Below are 6,726 nucleotides of genomic sequence, written 5' to 3' on the forward strand. Positions count from 1 at the left end.
TAAACCAAGAGAAGGTTTGGTACTCCTAATACATAACAATATTTTTGTAACCGCTAGCAACAATCTTAGCTCCTGTAAGTGCCAAACTTCACACCATTTTGAAAAGAAAAAGTTTATATAAGAGTGAGGCCCTAAACAATCAAATTAAGGTACACCTCAAATATTCATAAGAAGAAGTTGTTTTGATGCATAAAAATCCTCAAATCGATCATCTCAACTTCAAGATGAACGGACTTGGGAAAATATGGATTTCATGTTTTGGAAATAGTTCATCTTGTAATGCATTTTTTAGACTGTCAATTTTGACGATTTTCAAGTGTTCATAAATCTGCTCAGTCAAAACTATTTTTGAATTTTAAAGTTTATAGTTAGAGATTAAAATAAATTCTCAAGCTATCACAAAAATTTTCAATATTGAAATAACATCTTTCGATAGTATTTGAATGTGTGTCTTATTTTGATTGTTTAGGGATTCTATACAATGTGACCATTTACTTTTGGTACTAGGTGGTTACAATTATTTACGACCAGTCATTGTGAAATTTGATAGCTTGGATGTGACATAAAGTTCGAAAATTTTGTTTTTGCAGTTTGAGCTTAGTCAATGGAATAATTGCAACCAACAAATTTCACATTCAATGGACAAAATTAATGTGACCACCTCTGCATCAACGATAAATGGTCTTATTTTATATTTGCCTTAAATATCTCTCAAAACACATTAAAAACAAAAAAAACAAAACGTTTATATTAGTTTTCCTCTAAACAACCTCTTAAAAAGCCCATTATAAATAAGTATTTTTTTTTTTTTTCCCAAGCACTGGTATCATGGATATTTGAATGACGCCCAAACTTCTTCAAATATTATTCTTGAAAATTTATTTGAAGCACTTATTTTTAGCATTTGTTTAAGAAATAAGCGTTCTCCCCGTGGCTAGAGTTTATTAAATTGCGTTGGAGAACACAAGGGAAATCAAAGGTGAGATTCATTTGAGAAGTAAATTCATGCAGTACATTATGCCTTTTATTTTTGGGTATGGATTTTATAAGGTTGCAATCTTAAATAATTAGCGCACTTCCAAATTTTATTATAAATATAATTTTGGTGCCAAAAGTTTTTAGGATGTCTTAAGAATCTATTTTCATCTCTAAGTACACAATTTTAAACTACAAAAAAATGGTTCAAATCTAATAGATATATAAACACTTGAAAATCTTGATAATGGATGGTCCAGATAATGTGTTGTAAGATAAATTGTTTTTAGGACTCAAAATCTTTTTCCTTTTCATGCTCACATATCTCGATGTCGAGACGATCAATTAGAGGATTTTTCAAGGTCAAAACAACCTTTAAAGATAGTTTTTTGAGGTGTTAAGGTTGCATACTTATATAAACATTTTTCATATTTATTTTATTATTAAAATTTGAAAAACATTCCTGGCATCCAGCTATTAAAGTGAGTCCACCCTTCCAAAATTCATCTTAAAGATGGAATTTGAATAAAAAAAATAAGTTTAACATGATCTTGAGCCCAAAAAAAAAGTATTTTGTATTTGTTTTTATCGACAAATGGTAAGATTCGTGAGAGCATACAGATATTGAATGGGGAGAAAAGAGGAGAGAACACAATATTTACGTGGTTCAAGCCGAAGCCTTACGTCCACGGATCCAAAGCCCAAACGAGCTACATCTTTACTTATTTTTGGATGAATATTTTACATCAATAAGTACCTCAATATATAGAGGAAATCACACAATTACAAGAGACAAATATAGTATAATTCGTGAAGACAAACTTGGATTGAAACATAAATGGATTCCCAAGGTGTGTTTTCTGTCCTTAATCTTGAAAATGGATTATCTAATTTATACTATTTTAAAATTACCTATAAATGTCACAAAAATCAAGGGAGATACATTAAAAAATAAGCACACAATTCAATATGATTTTAAAATTTTATTTTTAATTTTTCTAATGGACCAATATTGTACAAAAGTAACCACCATATATGATATTTTGGATTCTCAATTTTCCTTAAGACAACAGCAAAAAAAATTCCAATAGTTCACATAAAAAATCCAGGACTAAACCATCATTTATAGCAACAAACTTGAGTTTTGTGGGTTCAACCCCAGGAGGCAAAAAATAAATATAAATAAAGGACAACAAACACCAGAAATATTCATACAAAAATAACCTCAAAAAGCTATAACTAGAAAAGAAAACAAAAAAAATTTCAAAAGAAAACCCTATACTTAGAAAAGAAAAAAAGCAAAGATTTAAAAAAAAAACCCTTACCTAGAAAAGAAAAAGCGATTTTTTTTTTTTTTAAAATAAACCTATACCTGAAAAAAAAAAAAAGAAAATAAATAAATAAATATTTTAAAAAAAAACCCTATACCTAGAAGAGAAAAAAAAAAAAAAAAAAAAAAAAAAAAAAACAAAACAAAGAAAAAAAAGAAAAAAAAGTGGACAATCCTGAAATCTCTGAAACAATTTTCTCTTTTATTCTATGTTGATCGAGATGGCCCTGTTGATCGAGTCATACCTGAGCTCGGACTAGGAGACGATTGGCAGCTAAAGAACAAATCTCCGTCAGAGGTACTATCACCGTCCGCTTCGACGCCGTTAACATGGTGCGCAAGTGGGCTTAACGCCGTGGGATGCATCTCCTTCCTCGTGGCTGGTTCTTGTTTCCTCTCGAAATGATCGACGATTCTTGAAACCTTTCTCTTGACGCCAAGAACGCCATCAGGCGATGGAGCCCACTCGTAGTCAGAACCATCATCATCACTATCCGAGTTCTTCAAATCGACGCCGTTAACTTGATGCAACGGCGCCTGCGTGGCGTGCTCCTCTCGATCGACAAAAAGAACTCCATCAGGCGATGAAGCCCACTCGTAGTAAGAGCCCGTTGAATCTTGGCCGGAATCGTCAACGAAAAATTGGGTTTGGTTGGGAATGTTGCCGGAAAATTGGTTCTTGCCTGAGCCATGGGTGGGGTGGGCGGAAGAGATGGATTGCCGGCAAGGCAGGCAGCGTCCACAATGGAGTTTACTGAAAAGAGAGAGAAAGAAGGATTTGGTGTTGTTTGATCTTCTTTTCTTGTTGAAAGAAAAAGAAGAGACTTGTTTCTGCTGGATTTTGAGGCAACGAATTCGTTGGGTGAGGCAATAGGGGCATATTCCCTGCAGAGGGTGAGAAGGGCTCAATAGGTACCGGTGGGTGCTGCACTCTTCGGCCATGGCCATGGCCATGCTCATGTGACTCTCTCTCTGTGAGGAGATTTCTCTCTCTCTCTGACGCAAGATTCTAAAGAAAGCTTGATGCCCAAGACAGTAGTCTCTCTCTCTAGATGGTGCTCTCTTTCTCTCTCTAAGGTGGTAGATGGTAGGCTCTCTATCTCTCTGCAATATCTGCATTGGTTTCTCTCTCCTGTCTTTCTCGTGGTAAGAAAATGCATTTTGAGTTATGTATCTTAAAATGTGTAGGTCTCTGTGTCTACCTTCGTAGGACTTTTCCCATCTCTCGAGGGTGAAAATTATAATGGGAAAATATCAATTAAGGGGTGGAAATTTCTTACAAAATCATTTATTCTACCATAAGATCACAAATTACATTCCGACCTTACTTGAACAGGATCTGTTCTATTGGTTGTACGTCTCTTTCCATTGACACAATGGAGACGCACAACAATCTGAAAGATGACATAGCCACGTGGCTAGAGTGTGAATAGGACCTCACCGGGCTTCATTAGCCCAAGATGATCGCTCTCAGAACCAACGGCTGATGAGATGGCCATGTCGTCTGACAGACCAAGAAAAACCTTCTTCTTTTTTTGTTAAAAAATAAAAATAAAAGTAAAAAAAATCACAAATTATATTTCAGTGTTTATTTTTAAGATGAAGTTTTTATAACGCCTAGGCTTTATGAAAGCCAAATGAAGCCTCACCTTTAATCCTCATCTAGAAAGAACTTTCCATCACGGAAACTCCATGATGGCTCTAATATCAATTTTCAATACCAAAAATAAAATTTTTCAACTAAAAAAAGCATACAAATCCTTGGGATCTTTAAACAATTGTTTTTAGGACAAAATAGAGGGACTAGGCAATTTTTTAACATTACACATTGTTTTTTGGGTTTGAAATACTATTTTTTTCACAATCATAATTTTTAAGTCAAAATGATCTATTTAAAGGTTCTTCATTGCTTGAATTACAATTTCAGATGAGTTATTAGGTGAAGCTGTACTTTGATAGGGCTGCAGCCCGATCAAACCATTTCCCTTATTTTTAAATTTCTATTTAAATAAAGTACATTATCAAAAAATATTAAGTGTAAATTACAACCAGATCTCAAATAATTACCTAAAATACAAAATGATCCGATTGCAAGTAGATATTGTAAGGAAGGTCGGTCAATCCACATCTTCTTATTTTTTTACAAACTTGCGTCACTGTCCGCAGCTAAAATCCTTCAATACCAAGTATTTTTATAAACTCATAACTCTAAAAAATTCTCATAAAATTTTGGCCATCTATCATATTTAATCTTAGCCACACATTATTATCTTAAAAAAAATGACTAAACTTGTCTCTAATGGTCATATTGCCCTTCTTTGCCCGGCCACAGGCTATTAGCTGGGTCATGACTATTAGAAAGACAGATAAGAGCACGGTTAGTGAGATATACCTATGGCTGCATTAGAAAGACGGAAAAGAGCACGGGTAGAGAGATAGAGGAGTTAGATAGAGAAGAGCACGGGTAGAGAGATAGAGGAGTTAGATAGAGACAAGCACGAGAAGAGAGACAGAGGAGTTAGATAGAGAAGGTATTAGACAGAATGGGCACATTTAGATTGACAAAAGTGTTAGAGAAACGTGATAGTTAGAGAGAGGAGGAAGAGAGAAATGGCATGGTTACAGAGGATTTAGAGAGAGAAATAGCATGTTCCATAGATAAATGAAACAAGGAAATATAGAGAGGGAGAAAGGTCATGGTAGGGAAAAAAACAGAAAAAAAGGCGAGGGGTGAGCTTCCTGGATGAGCAAACTTTAATGGAAGATGGAAATCAGTTTGCTATAGTACTTCCTATCAACAAACAAAGAAGTACTACAATAAACTAGAACTTCTATCGTATGGGCCTGGATGTTCCAATTATCAATGTTCTTAAAGATGGATGCAAATAAGAGGTCCATCTAAAAACAATTGAAAGAAACGTCCAATTGTTTTCTTAATGGGTGCAGTTTCTATAAGGTTGCAATATTAAACAATCCAATAAAGGCATCTCCAAATTTTATCATAACATGTAATTTTGGTATAAAAACTTCTTAAGATTATCTAAAAATCTATTTTCATATCTAATTATAAAGTTTTAAACTCCAAAAATGGTTAAAATCAAGTAGATCTATAAACATATGAAAATCTTAAAAATGGACGGTCTAGATAATGTGTTGTGAGATGCACTATATCTAGGGCTATAAATATTATTATTTTTCTCATATTCCTACCTCTCGATATCGAGAGGATCAACTAGAGGGTTTTTCCAACATTAAAACGACCTTTTCCAATAGGTTTTTGAGGTGCATCGGTAATTCTACATTTTAAAATTGCAACCTTATATAAACTTTTTCCTTTCTTAATAGAAGTATTATATTTAGTTTATAAAATTGATTTATTTTTTCATATTCATGAACCCATGTTAGAGATTACATATCTTTATAAGTCCAAAAAACCATCTAGAAAATAGATTTATTCAATGGCTGCATTTCTACATTTTGGCCCGCATGCTAATCGCATCCATAAAAGAATATGCACATACAACAGAATTGGTGTACCTCCAAAGCTAGCAAGGTGATACCATAGTAACGGTATCTACCCCTGAATGGCACTCCTTGTAACATGGTGAGGATGGATCCCGCTCAATATGTCTCAAGTTTGGTCGATTGTTGGGTATCTTGATGTTGAGATGATCAATTTAAAGATATTTAAGCGTCAAAACAACTTCTTCTAGTGAAAGTTTTGAGGTAGGCTCAAATTTGATTGTTTAGAGCCTCAGCTCTACGTAAACTTTTCCCTAAGTTAAATGACGTTATTCCAAATTTGAAACAATATATTTTTATTAAAAAACTTGTTGTAGGTTTAGAACATGAAATAGAAAGTAGAATTTGTATTATATGATGGGTTATGTTAGGGTGCTCACACGATCTCCACTTGGATGGCTAGGATCTATCCGAAAATATCTAAGGGACAAGAACCCCATTTTGTGAACACGAAAATCTAATCTCATCCATTCCCTGAAGCTCTAATGCAGTGTTTGTTGGTCATATGCTTTACAAATATAACTTTTTGCATTGTGAATCGGGGGAAAAACTAAATAATGATATCTCAGTCCTAGTGAAATTGTCTTTTGGATAATTCAGTACGTACTCCTACCCGTTTTTTAAATGGTTATTAGTGTTTGAAGGTGTCAGTGGGAACGGGATCCACAACGTGCAACTGAGGTATGGGGTGTGCCACATCCACAACTTGAATCCCTTTCCCTAGTCTTGGTGAATTTAATCCCATAAATTTGTTAGTTTCTTATTGTATTGATATTGGATCATACTCTTGGCAAAAAAAAAAAAGAGTAAAATTCCTACATTCTTAGGGTTCGTATACGATCAGTGCAATTAAAGTTTTAGATGGAAAATTCACATCCCCTTATCTGTCAAATGTGAAA

The 6,726-nt window shown here is 34.0% G+C and overlaps 1 non-coding gene across 1 annotated transcript; it reads left to right on the forward strand.

The window, feature by feature from the left end:
* The first annotated feature begins 3,623 nt into the window (after positions 1-3,623).
* LOC148779559 (small nucleolar RNA U3) lies at positions 3,624-3,819 on the forward strand. Its single transcript, XR_016046628.1, has one exon. It is a non-coding gene; the product is annotated as a small nucleolar RNA U3 (small nucleolar RNA).
* The last annotated feature ends 2,907 nt before the right edge of the window (positions 3,820-6,726 follow it).

Source organism: Amborella trichopoda, chromosome 12 (genome assembly GCF_054954075.1).
Source record: "Amborella trichopoda isolate Santa Cruz 75 chromosome 12, AtrichopodaSantaCruz75HAP2 v2.0, whole genome shotgun sequence".
Classification (NCBI taxonomy): Eukaryota; Viridiplantae; Streptophyta; class Magnoliopsida; order Amborellales; family Amborellaceae; genus Amborella; species Amborella trichopoda.